Here is a 22,328-nt window from a genome sequence, read left to right as displayed (position 1 = left end):
ATCTCCATATACAGCCAAATTACTTGTCATAAGCACAGAGCTCCTGAATTTGTTTTAAAGTGGTCAACATTTTATAATTAAAAAAAAACATTATACAGACATTGCCTACCTAGAGTTTGAATATAACATTTCCTCTCCCCGACGGAGTTATATTTTACCCAAGGGAAAATGTTCTCCCGAGGGAAAAATATAGCTTCGGAGGGGAGTTGAAATTTTATTTATCAAAAAAGATAGACCAGGCAATATCTGTTATTATATATGTATTATATAGTCTATGTGGATTCACCATTAGAAATTGCATTCATTATCATTCTCGCTCTCTGATAAACCCGAAATTCTTGCTGCAGCTCTGATCCATCTACGTCATAATCGAAATTTTTTGGAAAATACCTTAAACGCGTTCTTCATGCAATCGACGCGTTAACACTAGCTCGCAAATCAAAATAAACTACCTGGGGCCCGTTCGGGCCCGTTGCAGAAAGAGTTGCGTTTAAGGACGTTCCACAGTTATGTTTGTGCGCATTATGATCTGCGCATAGTTTACACTCTGCGCGCTGACGTCACAATTGATGAACAGGTGATTAATTAGCTCTGGGTATGAGCTGATTTTTCTCATCATCTGCACTCTAACTGATGCGCGATCTTATGAAGCTAAAAAATGGAATTATTCCATGGACCATTTAAAAAAATATCTCTACAATTTCAAAATATTTAACTCTGCAGTGCTGCCAAGAATTACGAATAAGTCCCCGAGTTTATGAGGCGCCGATTGTACCAATATTATATAGAACAATCATTTGTTACATAATCATTATTTATTAAATAATAACTATTATTTATATATAATTTACATTTTATTTGTAAATAATTACTATTATATAAAATAACATTTCTAATTATTTATATATAATTCCAAGTAATACTTCATTATTTGTAAATAATAATAGTTCGACATTCCATTCTTTATAAATAATGATTATTTGTTTTTCATTATTTATAAATAATGATGATTTGATTTTCATTATTTATAAATAATGATTATTTGTTTTTCATTATTTATAAATAATGATTATTTGTTTTTCATTATTTATAAATAATTTTTATTTGTTTTTCATTATTTATAAATAATGATTATTTGTTTTTCATTATTTATAAATAATGATTACCAGTATTTGTTTTTCATTATTTTTAAATAATGATTATTTGTCTTTTATTATTTATAAATAATGATTTTCGTTTTTCATTATTTATAAATAATGACACTACATACTTCATTATTTATAAATAATTGCAATTCGTTTTTCCATTATTTATAAATAAGTTTTCTATTATTTATAAATAATAATTATTTATTAACAATGCCAGTGCACATTTCTTTATTTATAAATAATTTGTTGAGTTTCCCATTATTTATAAATAATGATTATTTGTTAAATAATGAAAACGTATACTTCATTATTTATAAATAATTTTTTCGAGTGCGCCATTATTTTCATTATTTATAAATAATCATTATTTAATGTTCGAGTTTTCCATTATTTATAAATAAAGATTATTTGTTAAATAATGAAATATCTACTTCATTATTTATAAATAATAATTTTGTTTCAATATCCCATTATTTATAAATAATCATTATTTATAAACAATTTTTACAGTTTGCCATTATATACAAATAATCATTATTTATATACAAATAACCATTATTTATTAAATAATGGAAAACTCGCTATAACATGCAAATGTGGGACCGCCCATGATATGAATATTCATGATGCGATTTCCTTTTTCGTGATTTTTCTTCACAAATTTTTGTCCGTTTCCTCTTCATAATGGCATTTCTTGAAGCAATTTTCTAGGGATATGGTCTGATTGTAATATTCTTCATTTTCTATATAACTTCGTCTTCGTAGAAATATCAAAAAGTGTAATTTTATACGATTTTTCCTACAGTTCACAGTCCCCGTAGGCGCGCGTGTATTTCACCTTTTCTCTCTGATCGTAGGAACAACCCAAGGGTTCATTACATGTTGTCGCGCACAGAAAAATTAAGCCATAGAAGTTGCGTGTTGTGGACACCAGAAGTGAGATCCTAGCACGCGACACCCACTTGTTAGAAATCCACTGACCGGTGAATCGACGAAATGCTCTTCATCCAAGTTCATCGAAATATATTATAAGGTCTTTGGGCCATTCTAAAGGTTCACTCAAGCGTGACGCGCGCACAAAAGAATATGACGTAATATCATTAGCATAATTAAGGCCCGTTTACACCGCATCCGGCACGGCGACCGTGCACGGCACCACGGCAATCCGGCACGGCAAAAAAAATCGATCCCCACTAAATCCTATGAAACTGTTTCCACTTCAACGGTGCCGTGCCGTATTGTACAACACGGCGTAATTTGCCGGATTTGCAGATCGATCAGCAAGCCATTTTCAGAGCACGGCACACGGTTTTTTCACTTCTGGCCAATCACAGTCCAGATAAATTACGTCATTGCCCACATATTTTCTGATCAAGCGACAAATCGCCTGCGGTGATAGTCTATGGGAGTTTACGTGTTAAATGCAAAATCGCACATACACGTAGGTCTACGTGTATTACCTGCTGAAGAGAGGTGACTGAAGGAGGACTTGATCTTGCAATTCTTGGTCTGGTAAGCAACTAATTAAGAACAAGTGTCATTTCGCATACTGTAGAACCGAGCCCCAGAAAGTAGAGCACAAGAAAATAAGGCCAAATAATATAAGGCCGGCCTGGGATAGGGCCTAACGTTATGATCTAACGAAGATCTAACGTAAGTTAGCTTAGCCTTAGTCATACGCTACTCTAGCGCGAGAGGGCGCGATTTTCGCGTCATCATTTTCGCGTACGAAAATGGCGACAAGCTGCTTCGGGAGCCGGTGCGAGCAATAACGGCAAGCCCTATTTGAGTCTCCTGTCTAGGATGGTAAACGTATATCAATGGGAATGAAAACGATGACATCATCTTCCCAATGCATTCAGCTATACTGCACGGTAAGTTCTTGCGACGGAGGATCGAGATCGGAACAAAAATTGCACTAAAACAGTCTGTAAGTACAGTTTATGCATCAAATCATCATTATATGTTATTTTCATGGAATTATCAGACATATTACGCTAAAAATACATATGCTACTCGAAAATTGAAGTCGTAAGCTTTCATTTCTTACCTCATTCATGGCAGCATTTCTTGCCACCATTTGCCACGGACGAATGTTAAACGCCCTTGCTATTTGTTTCGTGGGATTTTTTTTTAAGTTTGGCGACGCGTTTCGCGGGCTAATTTATGGCGGCTGCTAGGGTTTTTGGTTGCCCGCGGTGTGTAGTCCTGCGCATTGGAATTTGTGTAGCAGACCGTCTACCGTGATATGTCTGGTATTTCTTTGATTAAAAAAAACTTTTTCTTTTTTATAAATTAGGAATTGAAAATCAGACACAAATGTAGAAATCAGAAATACATCCCACACTGACACACATTCATTTTGATTGAATAAAATATTGAAAAAAATGGCAAATGACGCAACAACTTTCTGAATCTTCTCGAACCTAATTTTAGCCTTTACTTTAGTCTTGATTTATTATTTGATGATTATATTCTGTTGAAAATTCATGTAACATGATTTCTTTTGGCCTAATCAAACTTAAATTTTTTATTATTTTAAAAATGAATGGCCTAGATCTAATTTAATTCATTATCATTTTAATTTTCTTTTGTTTTCATATTTTTATTTTCATTCAGATTAATTTCTTACCTCCATTTGAGCATGGCAATACTTACTGATCTGAAGTCGAGGGGCCCAACAATGAACAGACTTGGGCTGCATGAGCCGTCGAATATCTGTGGTTCCAAGAAAGCGTGATGGAAATGCCGCCTTAAAAAAACCAGCCCCACCTCTGCCTCTGTTCTTGGCGATCCTGCATTCCATTCAGACTGCAACTTTAAGCAGGAATTGTTCTACCAACTGCTTAATTATTCACAAATGTGAATTGCAGCTTTTAAATTGACAAGAAAGAAACAATTGATTTATCTCACCCCCCCCCCCCCCCAACTGTCTTCTAACATTTTCTATCACCCCAAACTAACACTTTTTTTCTTGTATGTCTGTTTAAATATTTTTATTTAGACTTTATGTAATTTTCATGATTTATTTAAGAAGTATGAGCAAAAAAAAAAACAATTTGGCACATGCAGTAGAGAAGAGAAGGAACATAGTGTTGAAAAAGGATACACATACAGATCTGAATATTAAAATAAATTAAAAAAAGAAATGACAAATCCACACTGACACATGAAAGTATTCATTTTATTTTTTTTCCTTGTTGGCATCGGTTACATTAATTAACTCAACATAAAAATATAAATTGGATATTTTAACAGTATTAATGAAGTTGCTCAATAAAATTTAAAATTAGGTATTCTCATTGGAGGTAATGGTTGATACAGATGGGTGGGTGGACCTGCAGCCACTAGCGTACCTATGGGGGGGGGGCAGACTGCCCCCCCGACGAGTCACAACCCATGCAAGGGACGTATCCCTGCCCCCCCCCCCCCCCTGATGAGCCACCGGTGGCCCCCTCCTTTGAAGTTTAAGACCGAAAGTACGAAATCCTTTATTTGTGGTTGAAGACTTTTTTGCTTGTCAAATTTTTGGGCGGACGATTCCCCCCCCCCCTGTGGAAAATCCTAGGTACGCTACTGCCTGCAGCTCTATTGTTTTATTAGATTTTCATTTTTTATTGCTGGGGGGGGGGGGGTATTATGTAGAGCTGAAGCCAAATGATCTTATGAGGCAAGATTCAGTGTACAGCTCAATATGATGCATGTAAAGTGATTTATTAAACTTTTGAAATATCAATTAAGAACTGGAATGATGAATGATATGAATATAAGAAATATATTAAATGCATGTAAAGTGATTTATTAAACTTTTGAAATATCAATTAAGAACTGGAATGATGAATGTTATGAATGTAAGAAATCTATTATATGCTAGTTCATCACAACTTTAGCTGGATCTTGCTGCAGAAAGTGCATCGTGTAGTTCTACAAATATCTCGGGTGAGAGGCAGTTTGGCAGAGCGGATGCAATGCTTCATAGGGCCCCTAACATTTCTGTGGTAAGGTCGAATCCAAACTGATGTTTTCATCAAATGATACAGCCTCCTGGCTACAAAAATTTCCTGTAGATGAAAGAGAAAACAAAATAATGAATGCAATGAAATTGGGAAAAAGTGAGGCTAGAGGAGCAAAAACAAAAGCAAATGGTTGTAAAGTTAGTACAGGAGAGGAACAAAATGAGTAGAAAGGAACTCACAGAAAAGGAAACAAAACAGAGAGACAAACTTAATTGAGACTAGCTCCTTTAAAAAAAGTTCTGTATGGTGTACTATGGATCTGTAAAAATATTTTAAAATTATGTAAAGTTTCAAGGATTGAGCATGCATAGGAAATCACGTAAAGGCAAGGATATCAAGTCACGAATAAAAACAAAAAATGAGGGGGGGGAATGGGAATTACATCACCCCCCCCCCCACCCCGCCTCTCCAAAAAAAAAAAAAAAAACGACTTTAATAACTTGTCAAAACTCTATCTAGTATCAGCTTATGTTATTATCCTTTTTAATGTTTTTGTTAGGGATCGAGAGAAAGGATGAACGCGCGGGGGGGGGGGGGGGGGGTGCATTTTTCGGATTCATACTTTCAGGCATCAGTGTACTGAAGGGGAACATTTAACATAGGACTACCGGTACAAAAAATTGCGGTGGACAGACAAGAAACAAGAAATGATGATTAAAATGAAAGAAAAAATTCTCGATCTCAAAACAACTTGAAAAAAGAAAGATGCAAAACCAAATGTTATCAACTCACTTACATATTATATTTGAAATCCATCCCAATGGTCTTCCATGTCGTAATTGTGCACTGTAATTCAGATAATCTAGTTAAAACATGTGAAATTAACTTCAAGTCTCAAATCAATCGTCTTGCACACTGTGCCTTGCAAAACAACAAAATACTCCGATATATGCGTATCATGAACGCACATGCATATTTATGAGCGCCGCGAAAATGACCAATCTCATTCACAAATGATGCGCACTTACGCTTCGTCACCATGCCGCGAGAAGCGTTTATGCGCGATGTAAAATCTCCGCCCCGAATTGGCAATCCCCGAATGCGCATGCGCGGTGGTGATTGATACTCGATGGTCGACAATTCGTTCGGAATGGATAATAGTACTTAGAAATCATTTCTTTAATTAAAAAATCATAACTTGAGTTATTCTTCATCATATGTCTTAATCAATGCATCATCGTAATGGGTGACACATTTTCTTTATGTTGAGGTAAGTTTCAACAGATTTGGATGAAGATTTGAATTATCAGTGGCGTACCTTTTAATTTATTTTAGGCTTAGCTTAGGCTTAGGCTTGCCTTAGGCTTAGACTCGGTCTAACTCTAAGTTCTAACAAGATATAGGCTCCTATCTAATTTAGATAGGCTAGATGTTTATCCTAGCCTAAGTTACATCTAGATCTAACGTTATAGACCTAATGTTAGACTCGATAATCAATTAGACTGGCCTAACGTAATTAGGCCTAGGCCTACTAAATAAAAAAAGTTAGGCCTAGGAGGCCGACTTAAAGTTAAAGATAGAAATGAAAGTAGTTGCAGGAAACACTGATTTCACGAGAAAGTGTGTAAAACCGAGCTTAATTGTCACTATATAATCGAGGATCTAGATCTGGTACAGTTACATGAACTGAACTTTGTGAAATCTTGAAATCTACGCTGAAAAATGTTCATACTGAAGATCACCAACACAGATAAGCGCACGTGGGACAGTGTACTAGTACTAGGCCTACTATTAAAAATTATTGCTTTGAATGTCGGCCCGACGCTTGACCCAAATCCCGTGCTTATTTGCTAATTTCTCAGCAATTACACAATTTCTTCCGGAATCCTTTGGCACATATTTTTTATTTATACAAACAGACACTTTGGTAGTCATTTCATTGGATTCTGTAGACTGTACGAACTCATTTTGAAATCGTTACCACAACTGGCATTTATCTTTAACTTAGAGTTAGACTTAGTAGAGTCTAACTAACAGTAACATTAGGCCTAACGTTACTAAGTTATAGTTAGATCTAACGTTAGGTAGACCTATAACTAACGTTAACAAAAGTTAGACCTGTACGTTGTTGGTCTAACGTTAGGCCTCAGTAGTCTAGAGTCTACACATAGGTCTAACGTTAGTAACACTAGTACATGTAAGTTAGACCTCTGAACGAATATGATGAATTCCGGGATGAATTATTTATATTAAGATATAGACTAGCCTAGCCTAGTAGTAGTACTTTAGTTTTAGTAGTAGGGTCTATAATAGATGAGAGCTAGGCACTGAGTCGTTTTGTCAGCAGCAAGAGTGGCAGATAGGAGGGTGGCAAGGAATTAATAAGAGGGGATCTGGAGTGGTGAAACTTGGGTAGCCTGAACTGAAAGAAGTTAGACCGATTGCTCAGTTTGACCATATTTTTGTGGGACCCTCTGGTCGATCTGTTTTAGATCGAAACAAATGGTGGAAGGCTAAGGAGTAAGGCTAACTTAGTTATTTCCCACAAACTCTCTGGAAAAGACTAGGCCTACGAATAAATAATGTAAAAACCTAGACTCTAAATCCTCCCCATATGACGTCATACTTAGGCTTAGCTAATTAACGTTAGACATTGTTTTCATTGAAATATAGAGTCTAGGCCTAGTCACTAAATTTAGGCTACTATAATTTTGGAGAGAACTTGCATTAAAAAAAGTTATTGTTTCTAGTTTGTCAAAAATTGTCAGTCTGTTATTATGTAAAGGATTTTAAAATGAGCGCACTTTCCTTTATCCAGGGGCAGCTCAATCGTGGGGCGATGGGAAGGGGTTTGGGTTGGCACTGGTTTGCCCGAAATAGAAATCCCCCAGAACAAAAGTGACCCCTTTTCAATATGAAATATGTCCTTTGTGTGCTGGCATAACTTTTAAATCTGCACATTTCTGTTCCAAAAATTGATTGCTTTATTTGTGTAATTTCATTCTTTTTTCATTGGTTTATTTCTTTTTTTTTTTTTTTTTTTTTTTTTTTTTGGGGGGGGGGGGGCTGAAGTGATTGGGTACGTATACTATACAGAGAAGACATAATTTGCTGACATTTTATTCAACAAACATTTCATCCCTAAAAAAACATTATATGGCTTAGCTTATAGGCTCTCATGGAGGCAAAAAATTGTGCCTCTATCTTTTTTTTTCTTAGCATGACCCTATGTTTACATGTACTTTTCAAATGATAAAAAATTATTATTTCAAGCTCTTGAAGGAATTTCTAGACGATCACTTTTCTCTACGACTAAGCAAAATCATTTCAATTAGGAGAATTTCTATTTGTGCATTATAAAAATTGGACCCTGATCAGCAAGCCTGCCAGTTACAATGTAAATGTAAGAAATTGCTGATTGGGCACTGGCCTTTCACTAATCGCTTTTGCAATTCTTTAAACCTTTATTATTATTATTTGCTAACAAAATTTATATGGAATGTGTTGCATGACAGATAACCAACATGGAGGAAGCCCTTATCCTAGAAGTGTAGGAAAATCCATTCCTGTATGACAAGAGATTGGAGCTGTTCAAGGATACAGAAGTAAAAAAATGATGTATGACATGACATTGGGCGTCAGCTTGTAATCTCAGGTTGGTATAATTTTACGTCATATTAATTTTTTTCAAACTTCACGATTTTTTCACTATCAATTTGAAGAAAAATATTGAACAATGTAAAAGAGTTATATTTGTATGTGGATGTTTGAAAGCAAATCAAGTTCACAATCTAACAACTGTAGCTAACTTCTGGTTGTTGTAATTCAATGAATACCAATGGTAAGTTTTGGTCATTATGGCCATTTTTGAAATTGTTTGCACATGTGTAAAATAGTCTGGTGTTTAAAAAAAATAACAAATTAAATGAGACACAAGAGCAAGGGTATGTAAATGCAGAAAGAGACCTTGCTTTGTGATGTGGACCAAAAAATATATACCAACCCCTCCTCACAAATACGTAATATAAATATCACGTCACTTTTACAAGCAAAAAAAATGGAGGCAAAATTCTTTACTATCAAAAGCATGTTGTCCAATTTCACATTGAAATATTTCGGGGGGGGGGTGGGTAGGGCTTGAAATGAGTCATAAACAGAAATGAAAATTTTCAGAGGTTATAGGAATTAGATTTCGTGTTGTTTTTTCATTATTTTAATGTGACGTAGCGAGTTGAGGGACAACTTCCTAAAAAACGACAGAAATGGAGAGGAAGAGTGGTGACGGAGCTCCCTCAAATGCAGCACGTAAATACAAGTACAGTGAGGCAATGGAATTCCTACTTCCCCACATACATAATCGAGAGTAAGATATTCAATATTTTGTTTTCTTATCCCAGGGAAGAGAGAATATGTGTATATCAATTTGAATTCATGCAAAGAAATGTATTTTATAAATATGAATTCTGATATTGTGCTTCACTTAACCCAGGTTTAGTTTCTGGGTTCTGACAGGAAACGGTCGGGCAACAGCTATGGTATTAATTTGCACTTTGTGCACTCTGCAGGGTGGATATGAGCGCTCTCATACAAACTATACAAATCATTTTGAATTATACATTGATGATTGGCTCATTCTCTCATGTTTACATTCACCCGTTTCCTGTAATTATACATCCACATTTTCATTCAATATGATTTATCATATTTGTACTTGACTACCTGTGTAAAATAGTACAGGTTAATGGGTGTTGCATTTCCTTGAAGTGAGAGCCATTTGCCTTCAGAAAATTACCCTTAAAAAAATATAATATAATAAAATAAAACTAAAGATGTTTCGAATATTAATGAAGTAAAGAACAGACAAACTGTATCGACTTGGTACATGAGAGTCGATTTTTTTAGTATTCATTATTATGAGTAAAACATATGAAATAAATTTGAACATATGATTTTTCTGTCAGCAGAACAAGTTCAATCTTGGATCCTGTGTTTGATGTGGACACACCAGGAGAAGCCTGTACCAAGCAGGAAGAAACTGAGCAGGAGAATGGTGGGTGACATCTGTCCACAACGTGGGTCAGTCTTCCTCGTCATCATCCCCAGGCACGTCCGCAACATCAGTCCAGTCTTCAAGTCCCAACTTCACTTCAAATCGAGGACACAATGTTGCAGTATTTTCAAAGCACTGATAGTCATGGTGACAACATAACTGTAGATAAATTTTTCTCCAGCTTGTCCCCCATTGTCCCACACTGTAAAAGTTACCTCAATGCCAGCTCCATTGCTATGAGGTTAAATTTCGGTCGTCTGAACATTGAACATACTACTATAGGAATTAAAGTTTTTGTGTCATCTAACTCCAAGTCGATTCTTATTGATGTTTTAAACATCTCACAATTTAAGAATCCAAATATGTTTCGTAGATTAAAAAAAAAGTTAACGGAAAATGCTCTAACTTGCTATGCTCCACCGCTAAAAAGAGAGCTGATATCTTATTCCCTCTGACCATGGAGCTAATAGCTCTATGCTCTGACATCACTCAATACTCTTTCGATTTTAACATAAAAGATGCAATGTCAGACATGCAGCATCACCAACAAATTAAAAGCGGTGTATATATGATTACATCTGAATTACTTATGATAAATCCATATGAAATAAATCATTTGCAGGAAATCTACAACTTTAATGACTGATATCGTATTATAAACAACGACACCATTAAATGTGTTATTCTAATTTCCACTTGAATTTTTCACTTTGACATCTCCATAGGCAGCGGAAGCGGGGACAGGTCCCCCCCCCCCCCTAAATTTTTAGTTGATAACCTTTTTTTTATTTTTTGGCTTCCACCGCCAATGTACATCTCCCATTGTTACAGTTGCAAGTCAGTCTCAATTTGCAGAAATTACGATTGTGAAGGATTATGATCTTCCTCTTTTGTAGATCTGGAAAATATCGTCTGAGCATGTTCACCATTTATTAAAAATATATTTATTTTTCTTAAATTATACTTGAATTTAAATTCAGGATTTGTTCACAGATAAGAGAAGTTGAGCATTTTGCACATCACAGAAATTTGGTTCATGCAAATACATGTATTAACATGATCACTAGTAATGCACTATCAAATATCAACACATGAAACCAGTTACTGTGAAAATAAAAAGGATGGGTACTGGACGGAACGTTTCTGGACTAATGTTTTATTTTGGAAACAGAGATCTAGGATTGTTTGAAATATGACAAAATGTTAGAAACAAAATTTCATCTCTAAACAGAATGGCAATGACACTCCTGTTGCCTGTTTCATAGAGAGGTACAACTATCATAACTTTGTCTTTAATATGGCGCAACATCCAATTATAATTGTGGTTTCCATGGTAGTTGCCATAATGTTAAAGTACTTTTGAAATGGGCCCCTGGACATGAAGAATACTGACAAAAGAAAGTTGATTGTGAAATAAAAAGAATACATTCATCTTCAAGAAATTTTTTGACGCCCCATGCATTTTTTGTTGTTTATATATCTCGTATTATTTTTTTCTGTAATAAATTAATGAGCATCACTTTTTTTTCAACAACAAATATAATGTAGATTGCTGAAGAACCTAAAATATATTTGGAGCTGAACTAAACTCAAAATAAAGATTTCGACAAAATGAAGTCCAGTGTTGCTCTTATTTATTGGGCCAGACCTCACTTGGCATTGCTTTTAAAAAACAAGTCCACCCCAATAAAAAAGTTGATTTGAATAAAAGAGAAATATCCAACAAGCATAACACTGAAAATATCATCAAATTCAGATGTAAAATAAGAAAGTTATGACATTTTAAAGTTTCGCTTAATTTTCACAAAACAGTTATATACACATCCTGATCGGTATGCAAATGAGGAGACTGATAACGTCATTCGCTCACTATTTATTTTGTATTTTATTTATATGAAATGTAATTTTCTTCTCATTGTCAAGAGAAACAACAATTAATTCCTCCCTGAACATGTAGAATTAGCATTGGTTTAGTCAAGTTGGTCATTATTGTCAAATAAATGAAATATTGTATTTTTCAAACAATAAAAAAAAAGAAATAGTAAGGGACATCAACTGTCTCATTTACATATCACTGAGGTGTGCATATCACTCTTTTGTGAAAATAAGCGAAACTTTAAAATGTCATAACTTTCTTATATCCGATTCTGCATGAATCATGCTAGTTTGACTTTTTTCTATTTATTCAAATTAATAGTTTTCTTGGGTGGATTTGACCTTTAAACAAATAATATACCGTATTCAAATATGTTCAGAAATAATTTTGTATAACCAATTTAACTAATAGAAACAGAGAGAATAGAAGAATCAAGAAAAGTGGAAGAACTAAGGGTGAAAGGTGAACCAATGAGCACGAGGTCATGAATGAAGAAGAATGTTCTGAATATAAATGAGAAGACAATAGAAACATGTGGAGTTGTAATGGCATTAGAATCTGATATATAAACTAAGGAGTAAGGAATGAGATAAACTAAGGAATGAGATGAACAGGTGACAATGGCATAGAAATGGGAAGTGAAGTATGGAAAGCAAAGTGTAAAATAAAAAGATTAATCATGACAAAATTCAATTACATTTAAATAGAACGATCAATTCCCGTATAGATATGAGTGAATAACAAAGAATATTTGTGTCTGTCCAATGAGCAGTCCGTCAGATTGATGCTTCTTGGTGGAATTCAAGACAAGATTAATTTATACATAGGACATAGATACACGAAAATCCTTAAAAATTACTTCTTGCCACGCCTGAAGCAGGCTTCTTTGCCTTGGGTTTTCATGGGTACATTGGACGGTTTTTGCCTGCTGGACGGGATCCGTGCACGGCTTTATTGCCGTGCCGTGGGGCAGTGGAAACTGGAAAACAGCACGGCGTGCCGTATGCCGTGCCGGAATGCCGTGCACGGTCGCCGTGCCGGATGCGGTGTAAACGGGCCTTTATACCACCCAAACCGAATTTGGAATGTTTTAAGAGGTCTTTTTTATTTTCAGAATAAAAAATCTGGAATAATTTACCACATTTTCTTCAAAATCTACCTTCAATTAACTCCTTCAAGAGAATGTATAATCTTTGGAATAGGTAGTCTGGTGTCGAGGCGGAGGGGTCGAGGAGGCAGATCGGCGGGGGTTTGGGAGGGGTCGGACGGGCGGCCGGTGGGAGGGTTGTGGGCGTTTGAATGTTGCGATCACTGGTGCTGTGGGGATCCTCCAATTGGCGGTGCGACGGGGATGTGTGGTGTCGCATGTTAGCAGCTTTCCCTTTAATGGACTGTGAGATGCCGGCCCAGGGGAGAGTTGTTCGCAGGTGGCATCGCACATCTTTGTTGCGTTGCCGGTGTGGAGGTCTCCGTAGCGTTGGTGATCGCATTGTTCGGGTGCTCGTTGCCTTCTCATTGTTTGTCCGATTTTTCTCAGGCTTTCGTTGGTCTGTTTCTTTGATTTTTCTGATTTCACACGGGCTATTTTTGTTCTAAGGGTTTCATTCTCCTCTAATACTTATCATATGAAGCATCATTGTGAAAGGTTGGGGTGGTGTTATCAGATTATCTTGCCGTGATTACTTAACTAGTTCGAACTGAATTCCATTTTTTTTAATGTCATAATATAATTATTTACAGTATTTTGTTATCATATTTCAGTAACTATGTAATCTCATTTTTTCAATGTCTTAACATAATTATTTACAGTATTTTTTTATCATATTTTAGTAGCTAAGTTTAAATATTTATATGTATGTTGCATCATGATATTATTGTAACTTTATATGTTTTTTATCCCTGTTAAATCAGGACATTGATGTAAAACAGCAATTTAGCTGATCTTTTTTATCCTGAATAAATATTTTCTAATAAATAAATAAATAAATAAATATCTCACCTTAGAATTAGTGAGGCCCCTGATAGATCGTTTAATGATTATCCTCTCTCGTGTTTCAATATTATGCCACCGGCCTAGGAACGATTTCTAAAGAGCTGGTTTAGGTCAAAGTTCTACATTTATATGATTTTCAGCATACCAGCCTCATTTTCAGGGGGTGTTGCCTATGGTGTATGACGTACGTAGCACCCCCCCCCCCCCCCGAAAATCTAGGAGGTGCATGCTGCGGTTTATTTGCAATTCCTCTAATGCCAACTCGTCCACTATCATTTGATCAGTTCGTCCATTCTATCCACATGGTCTAATGGCCATTTCGCCTATAATAACCAGTTGGTCCAATAGCCATTTAGTCCATAAACCATTTGGTCTAATTAGACTAAGTGTGAATTGAGCAAAATGAATGAAAATGGACTGGATATCAGACCAACTGGTTATGAGATAAAAATGGTCATAGACAAAATGATGATTAGACGAAGTGATGATTGGACCAAATGGTTGTTAGATGAAATGTTGATGGACGGAATGGCATTAGACTAAATGAAGGTAGACCATGTGGTGAGTGGACGAGTTGGCAATTTACCCTTGCTGCACCCGCGCTTTCCAGAGCCATGTATGCTCATGTGACCATGATTTATACGTAATATCATCGAAGAAGGGTAGGGAAATCAAAATCACATTTTTTTTCCGTCTTCGACATCGGTAATGACAATGTAATTTTGTTTTCTTCTTAAAGATGATAAGAAGCAACTCGAGCGATAGATTCTTAAATCTGTAATTGTATTAAAACTGTCGCCTCTTCATTTCAGTACTATAGTCATTTTTTCCAGAGCCCTTTAAAATATGAAATTTAGTTTTGGTCATAATCCTGTTTAGCGGTAAATACTAAAGACATGAAAGAAGTGTATGATGCACTCTTAAAACAAATGAGTCAAATTGACTAGACAAGTAGTCATCTGGGTGCAACTGATATGCTAGTCACACTTCTTATGATTTTTGACACATATTCTAAGTTAGAAATAACTCTGTTCTAGTAAAATACGACTAGAAAATAGTAATATGACTAGAATAACAGTTGCACCCAGCTGACCCTATTAACTAGTCATTTTGACTGATTTTGTTTTTAGAGTGTATCATAGTTTTTTCGACACTTGAGAAGAATGAAAATGACAAAATTTATCTTTTGCTACTTAAATCATTTTGACCTAATCGTACCTGCCAATAAAAATAATGAAAAGAAAGAGATTTTTTTACCACTAACGATGGTAATTAATTGAACATTACAAGGATTAGGCATAAGTTATGACCAACAATAATATATTGTTGGTCGGCATTTTGACCAACTTTTTGGGCCCTGTTGCTTGTTATGATAACAAATTTAAGTTTTAAGCTACTGAAATCCTTCAATCTGATTGGCTGGTAGTCGGTAAATTTTCATGGAAATCGTGCATTTCTTATTATAACAAGTGCTTATGAAACGGCACCTTGTTCAAATGGTAAATTGCCGATTAGTATACTGCCACCACGTCCACTCATAACATGGTATGCCATTCAGTCCATCAATATTCCATCAAACAACCATTTGGTCCGATGACCATTTGGTCCAATAATCATTTCGTCTAATTACTAGTTCGCCTATAACCATTTCGTCTAATAATTAGCTGGTCTAATACCCATTAACACTAATCCAATTAGACCAAATGGTTTATGGACCAACTGGGTATATACGAACTGGTGAGTGGGCTAAATGGCAATTAGACCATGCGGATATTGGGCCGGACCAAATGAGAATATACCTAAATCACCCATAGCATGTAAGGGAGTAAATAACGATGGTCAACAATCGACCAAAAATGTTATCCCCGGACTTGATATCCCGTTATTGGTCAAATTTGTTTGGCAGACGGTTATCCCAGTCAAATTAAAGGGGTGTTTTTTTTTGTTTTTTTTTTAAGTTTTGGACACGGGCCGCGCGCGCACTCATTAAGGATATCAAAAACACCGATTAAAAAAGGTGGTCTTGAAAGACGAGTCAATGGTCAATCGCGGGGTCAAACGTATTTAGGGTATGTTTTTTTTTCATGAAAAAGTTTTTTTAAGACCAGCCAAACGTGTTTAGGGTTTGTTTTTTCCCCCAAGCTTTTTCCCGGGGCCAAAATGTGAAGCCCGCGAAAAACTTGTTTAGGGGGTTATTTTGCACACAGAGAAAAACTCGTTTAGGGGTGTTTGGAAATCAGATAATTTGGTCACGCATGTGTACGGTAATACATTTGACCCCCCCCCCCCCCCCGTGGGACGGTTATATCATGGGGGATAGGCCCTAGTAATGGGATGTAATTAATTGTGCTCATAATGTTTTCTTCTCGTTTATTAATGAAGCGGGAAGAAAAATTAGATTTTTTTTAATTTAAAATAATTTGGAGAATGTTCGCGTGTGAAGAGTTAAATGACACCAGCACATGCATGGTTAATCCCCAATAAGCAGATGTGCATATCCAAGGTCCGTGTGACAATGAGCTTTGACCTGCAATTTGCTTATATTTCCATCTAACTCTGATATTATTGACTTTGACCTGCAAACGGATGCAGTATAATACTTTTAAATGAAGCACATCGTGTTTGTACTTTATTCATCTCGACCATAATGTGCAAAGAGAATATAAATCGATTGAACTGCTGAGTTCGAAAAACAGAAGCATTCTGACAATTTTTTTTTTATCTGAATAGGTTAGATCCATATCTCTCGTATGTTTCAATAAGGAATAAATAAATGAAGAAATAAATAACTATATATGTATAAATAAATTGATAAATGAAATTTACAAACCTGTTATCGAATATCACTCGTATTTTAGAGCAAACAGAGACCATGCAAATAATGACAAACTCAGAAATACATAAATATATATGCCACTAAAGAATATAAGTAGAAAGTATTTGCAAGAATTACAAATATTTGTAAAAAATTATGAAGAAGATACGCGTCTTATTAAAACTTAAATATGTAAACACAACGCGTGAGCTAAAGTTTGGTTCAGCTCTGAAAAGTTAACTTTTTCTATTGACTTGAAAACCACATAATTCTTGTGAATACTCTCAATAATGCTAACGTGTAGGCCCTAGTGACCTACACTCTTAAAAAAAAAAAAAAAAAAAAAAATGGTTTACACAATATTGGGTAAATTGAGAAGATGACATGGGTAAAATAATACCACATACTTAACAAACTTTACGCAATATTGCGTTGAAATTTACACTTTACATTTCCATTTTGCCCAATATTGGGGGAAAATTACACAGCAAACATGCTTGTTCCCTTTCAACCCAATATTGGGTAAATTTTTTACTCTTCTATTTTAGAGTGTAAAAGGTTTGATATTTACCGACCACACCCCCCCCCCTCCCATCCTCTAATTTTTTTCCCCCACTGTTCTTTATCCGTTTATTTTTTTCTTCCTCTTCTTTTATTCGCCATATTTTCCTCACCTTTCTACTTTTTCTTCTTAAAACAATCTATCTCTGTAACGTTCTCTTAATTAACGTCGCTTCACTACCTGGATCCGCTTGTGTCTATCTAGCTATCTATCTGTTAAAGGTTTTTAGGGTCACAACTGCCATCCGCGTAGTTTATACCGGAGTTTTTGATCTGTGTTAAAGTCAATGGCAGAAATCAGACTAACCTTAGTGTTCAGTTTTTACCAGATTTTTCTCAGGTAAAAAGTTTTATGCAACAGGCTCCAGATTGGACCTTGGTCGTTCCCTTTCCCAAAGCTAACATAGAGGGCACATGACTCCAACTCTCTAATAATCAGCGCTAATCCACTCATCTTTGAGGAGGGAAGATGAGTAGTTTAGCACTGATTCGAGAGTGCATGGGAGTCATGCAAACACCAAGGTTCAATCTGGACTACCATCCGCATGGTTTTAGGTCGTTTAGGTAAGGAATTCTTCCTTCATTAAAAAACAAATTCCCTTTGTATTTTTATAGCCATGGGGAACGGGATTTGGGCCGTTGTTTCTGCACTGCTATTATCTTCCCATTTGCATTTTTTTTTGGGTGGATGGATAGGGACGACTCGCAGGAGGCAATAAGGCCGCGCTCGCATCCGGACTTAACCCCCCCCCTTTCTTCCATGTTGTACTGGAAAAATATGAGAACAATAGATTTTGAATAGTTCTGCATGCCCACACCCGCATCTTTTTAATTGATAACAAAGCAAGCCCGAAGTATATGGGAAGGCCGATCAGATAATAAAAGTATATTTTGCTCCCTTTCTCTTTCCTTCCTTCCATTTTTTTTTTTTTTTTTTTGGGGGGGGGGTCACAGATCTCTCTTTTTACTCCTCTCCCTTTCAGCTTTCTTTCTTCTCCCTTCGCTTCTTTACTTTCTCTATTTATTTTCTTTCATTCAGTTTCTTTCCCGCTCCTTTGCCTTCTTTCACTCCCCTTCTCTCTCTTTAACCTTCATTTTATTTCCCTTATAGCTTCCTCTCTCCCTTGTATTCGTTTGCTTCCGTTTATCTTTCTTCCTTTCTCATTTTTTTTTTTTTTGGGGGGGAGGGTCAATTTTCCTTCTTTTGCTTTCCTTTCTATCTCTCCCCCCATCTTTCTATCTCTCCACCTCTTTTCTTTCTTTCTTCCCCTTTCCCTCCTCTCTTTTCTTTCCCTTATTTACCCTCTCAATTTCTCTTCTCTGGATGTTCTCCCCCTTAGCTTGCCTACTTTCTCTCTTTTCACCATTTTCTTTCCCCTCTTTCTCTTATCCCCTTCTTTCTTTTCCCCCTTTTCTCCCCATTCCATGTCTTCCCCCTTTCTTGCCTTTAAAAATATATTTCTTTCTCTCTCTCTGTTCACTCTTCATTTTCAATCCGTTGAGGTGCCGTCGCAGAGTGGTCTAAGGCGCCTGGCTATGCGTGGAAAGTCCGGGATTCGATCCCCGGCAGCGGCACTTATGCCCGTAATTGAAAAATAGCATCTCTCTTCCTCTTCTTGAGTTTTCTCCTTTTTCTTGTGTGTGTGTGTGGGGGGGGGGGGGGGGGCAAAGCCCCATCTATAATGCAAGTCATCACATATCTCCAAATCTCAAAGCAAACATCTGAGACAAAAATGCTTTCTTTTGGGGTAAAATATTGCAGATTTATTAAATTAAACATAAATATCAGCTAAACCGTTCAATTTCATGCCATATTTGACAAGATGGGATACACCGGGATGGAGTATTCTAGTTCTAGACCCTATTTTACTGAATTCCTTAAAGGACAAGTCCACCCCAACAAAAAGCTGATTTGAATAGAAAGAGAAAAATCAAACAAGCATAACACTGAAAATTTCATCAAAATCTGATGTAAAATAAGAAAGTTATAACATTTTAAATTTTCGCTTAATTTTTCAAAACAGTTATATGCACATCCTGGTCGGCATGCAAATGAGGGGACCGATGACATCACTCACTCACTATTTCTTTTGTATTTTATTATATGAAATATGAACTATTTTGATTTTCTCATCATTGTCATGTGAAATGAAGTTTCATTCCTACCTGAACATGTGGAATTCCATTATTTTAACATTTTGTGCTACAGGCATGGAGGTCCTAATCGTCAAATTCGCAAAAATTGAAATATTGTATAATTCAAACAATAAAAAACAAAAGAAATAGTGAGTGAGTGACATCATCGACTCTCTCATTTGGATGTAACTGGCTCGTTCATAGAACTATTTTGTTAAAAATAAGCGAAACTTTGAAATGTCATAACTTTCTTATTTTACATCCTATTTTGATGAAATTTTCAGCATTGTGCTTGTCTGATTTTTCTCTATTGATTCAAATCAACATTTTTCTGAGGTGGACTTGACCTTTAATGACTGAATGTACCTCAAGCCGAGTGAGCGCATGACCCCGACCTCCAAGAAACTCAGGGTACAGGTTTTCGGGGTCACGCGTTCACCAGGCTTGGCGTACGATTGGGGGATAAGGAATTCAGTAAAATAGAGTCTAGAACTAGACTAGGGTTGCAATAGCTACATACTGTACAACCAACTTTTCATACCAGTCAAACTATTTAGCGCCAATGTTTGTTGTTTGTGTTATAGCGCCACCTTGTGGTGGAGTAGTTTCAGTGTTAATGCAACGACAGTGAATTCGCCCCTTGACGGCGCCGCGGTTGAAGACATGAACTGCCTAATAAATTAAGGTACAATTATTCAACTATTGTGAGTGAAGTGTCATTCTTTTATTGTCGTAGGGACCTCTAAAAATTGCTATGAAATATTCAAATATACATGTATATCACACTGTTTTATATGCTTGTTTGGCAAACAATTGTTTTGGCTGCTGTTGGAAATTTGGGCTTCAGGAGTTTTTGAGTTGTGGGTTATTGATAAAGTACTTTCTACACTTCAGACTTACCAGATTGGGACTAGACCTTTTACTTTGTGACAACAGACAAGGAATAAACAAATTATGAAATTTGAAATCACGCACTGCTTTTAGAGGAATACACAGAGTACTCTTAATGTTATTATCAAAGCAGGGGTTTTATTGTAAGCAAAGAGAAATTGTTCAATCATAAATTGTGCTTGAAATATATTATGAGATAACGACCTTTAGCCATGGCCATAATATCAAAAGTACAGTAGTCTTCAAGGTCGACGGAAAAAAGGAGGCCTTGTACCTCATAGCATCTTTTATCAAATAAATGCATGATATTAATAATGTTTATGTACTGTTATTTGAGATTTTAATATCCATTATTTGGTTTTGAATATTGTCTGTTCTTTGTTAAACTTTCAATTAAACTCTTCCATTTTATTTTATTTCAATTTTCAATTCATTTTGTATTAATGACTCAGAATTAAAGGGAGAAACTGTTAATTCTAATTGTCTTTGATATTTCCTACATTTCTTTATTTTTATATTCCTCCTTCTGGATGCCCCTGAGCACCCCGCAGAGTGGATTTAATGCATTTAATGAATCATATAATATCAAGACTAAGTACTGTACTGAAATCAAATGACAACCTTAACAGATATCTAAAAGTCCAAAGGATTATATACAGTACACATAATACATCTGTATTAGCTATTTCAGAAAGATGTAAACCTTGCAATGTTCATACATATATTAAGTTACTGAAAAAGAATATCATACATCATTTCAAACAGGTTTTGCCAGTAAATGTAAATGGCGATAAACATAATAACATTAATATAATTTTCATGACAAATAAACATCTAGCTAAGCTAGGCAAACAGTCACAATATTGTTACATAAACTTGATAATATCCAGAATTAAGAATATCATCATAAATATTCATAAAATGTTGATTTGGATACTGATCATCGATTGGCTGAAATCTATCACATGATCAGTAACAGGAAAATGTGCTTATGACTAGTACTAATGAGTAGTTCCATTGACAGGTCATGGTTCTGAGATGAATAATAATAATAATAATAATAGGCATTGATATAGCGCCATCTATCTAGAAATAATCTATTCCGAGGCGCATTGTTATTATTACTACCCCTGCTTTAGCTCAAGCTGTCTTTCAGCGCTCAGTGCATTCATGGAATCAATCCTGCAGGGTATCCATTCACCTCACCTGGGTTGGGTGCAGGACAATGTGGGTAAATTTCTTGCTGAAGGAAAACACGCCATGGTTGGGAATCGAACCCTCGTCTCTCTGATTGAAACACGAGAGCCGTAACCACTAGACCACAGCACCCCACAAGAAAATGGTTGACCACATAACAAGCATCTACATCACTCTCTTATAAACATATAATCCACATCATTTTGCTTGGGCATTGTAATTGCACACACTTTCAAACAGTCCAAATGTTAGACCTGGGGCCCTTTTCATGTAGAGTTAAAAACTATGGTAACTTTGCCATTTGGTAACTACCATGGCAACCTGGATTTTGATTGGCTGCTGAGCCCTGTTACCATGGTAGTTGCCATGATCGCAAAGTTACAACAGTTGTAAATCCTTTATGAAATGGGCCCCTGTTCCAAAGGTAGGCCTGGGCACCAGGGACTCGTCTTACAGAGAGTTACGTTTGATCCAATCAATCGTAACTATGGAAATCCATCAGTGTCATAATTTTTTCTCCAGGAAATTTGCAAAATTTCCTTTGCAAACAAAGGAGAACACACCAAATTGTCAAGAAATCAATGAATTTGTGGATATACATTCATATCTAGAAAATCTTTTGAACAAACATGCATAACAGATGTTGACGTTGCTGGCCGTCCATAGTTGTGATTGATCCGATCAATCACAACTATGGACGGCCAG

General features: G+C 35.9%; 1 long non-coding RNA gene across 1 annotated transcript; it reads left to right on the top strand.

Annotated features, from left to right (window-relative positions):
• Positions 1–2,269: 2,269 nt before the first annotated feature.
• On the top strand, positions 2,270–11,596 carry LOC129266691 (uncharacterized). The gene is made up of 4 exons (XR_010294486.1): positions 2,270–2,660; positions 8,620–8,759; positions 9,332–9,467; positions 10,066–11,596. It is a non-coding gene; the product is annotated as an uncharacterized LOC129266691 (long non-coding RNA).
• Positions 11,597–22,328: the final 10,732 nt, after the last annotated feature.

The sequence above is a fragment of the Lytechinus pictus genome, chromosome 8 (assembly GCF_037042905.1).
Source record: "Lytechinus pictus isolate F3 Inbred chromosome 8, Lp3.0, whole genome shotgun sequence".
Taxonomy (NCBI): Eukaryota; Metazoa; Echinodermata; class Echinoidea; order Temnopleuroida; family Toxopneustidae; genus Lytechinus; species Lytechinus pictus.
The sequence above is the reverse complement of the archived record's forward strand: the minus strand, read 5'-3'. Positions and strand labels throughout refer to the sequence as shown.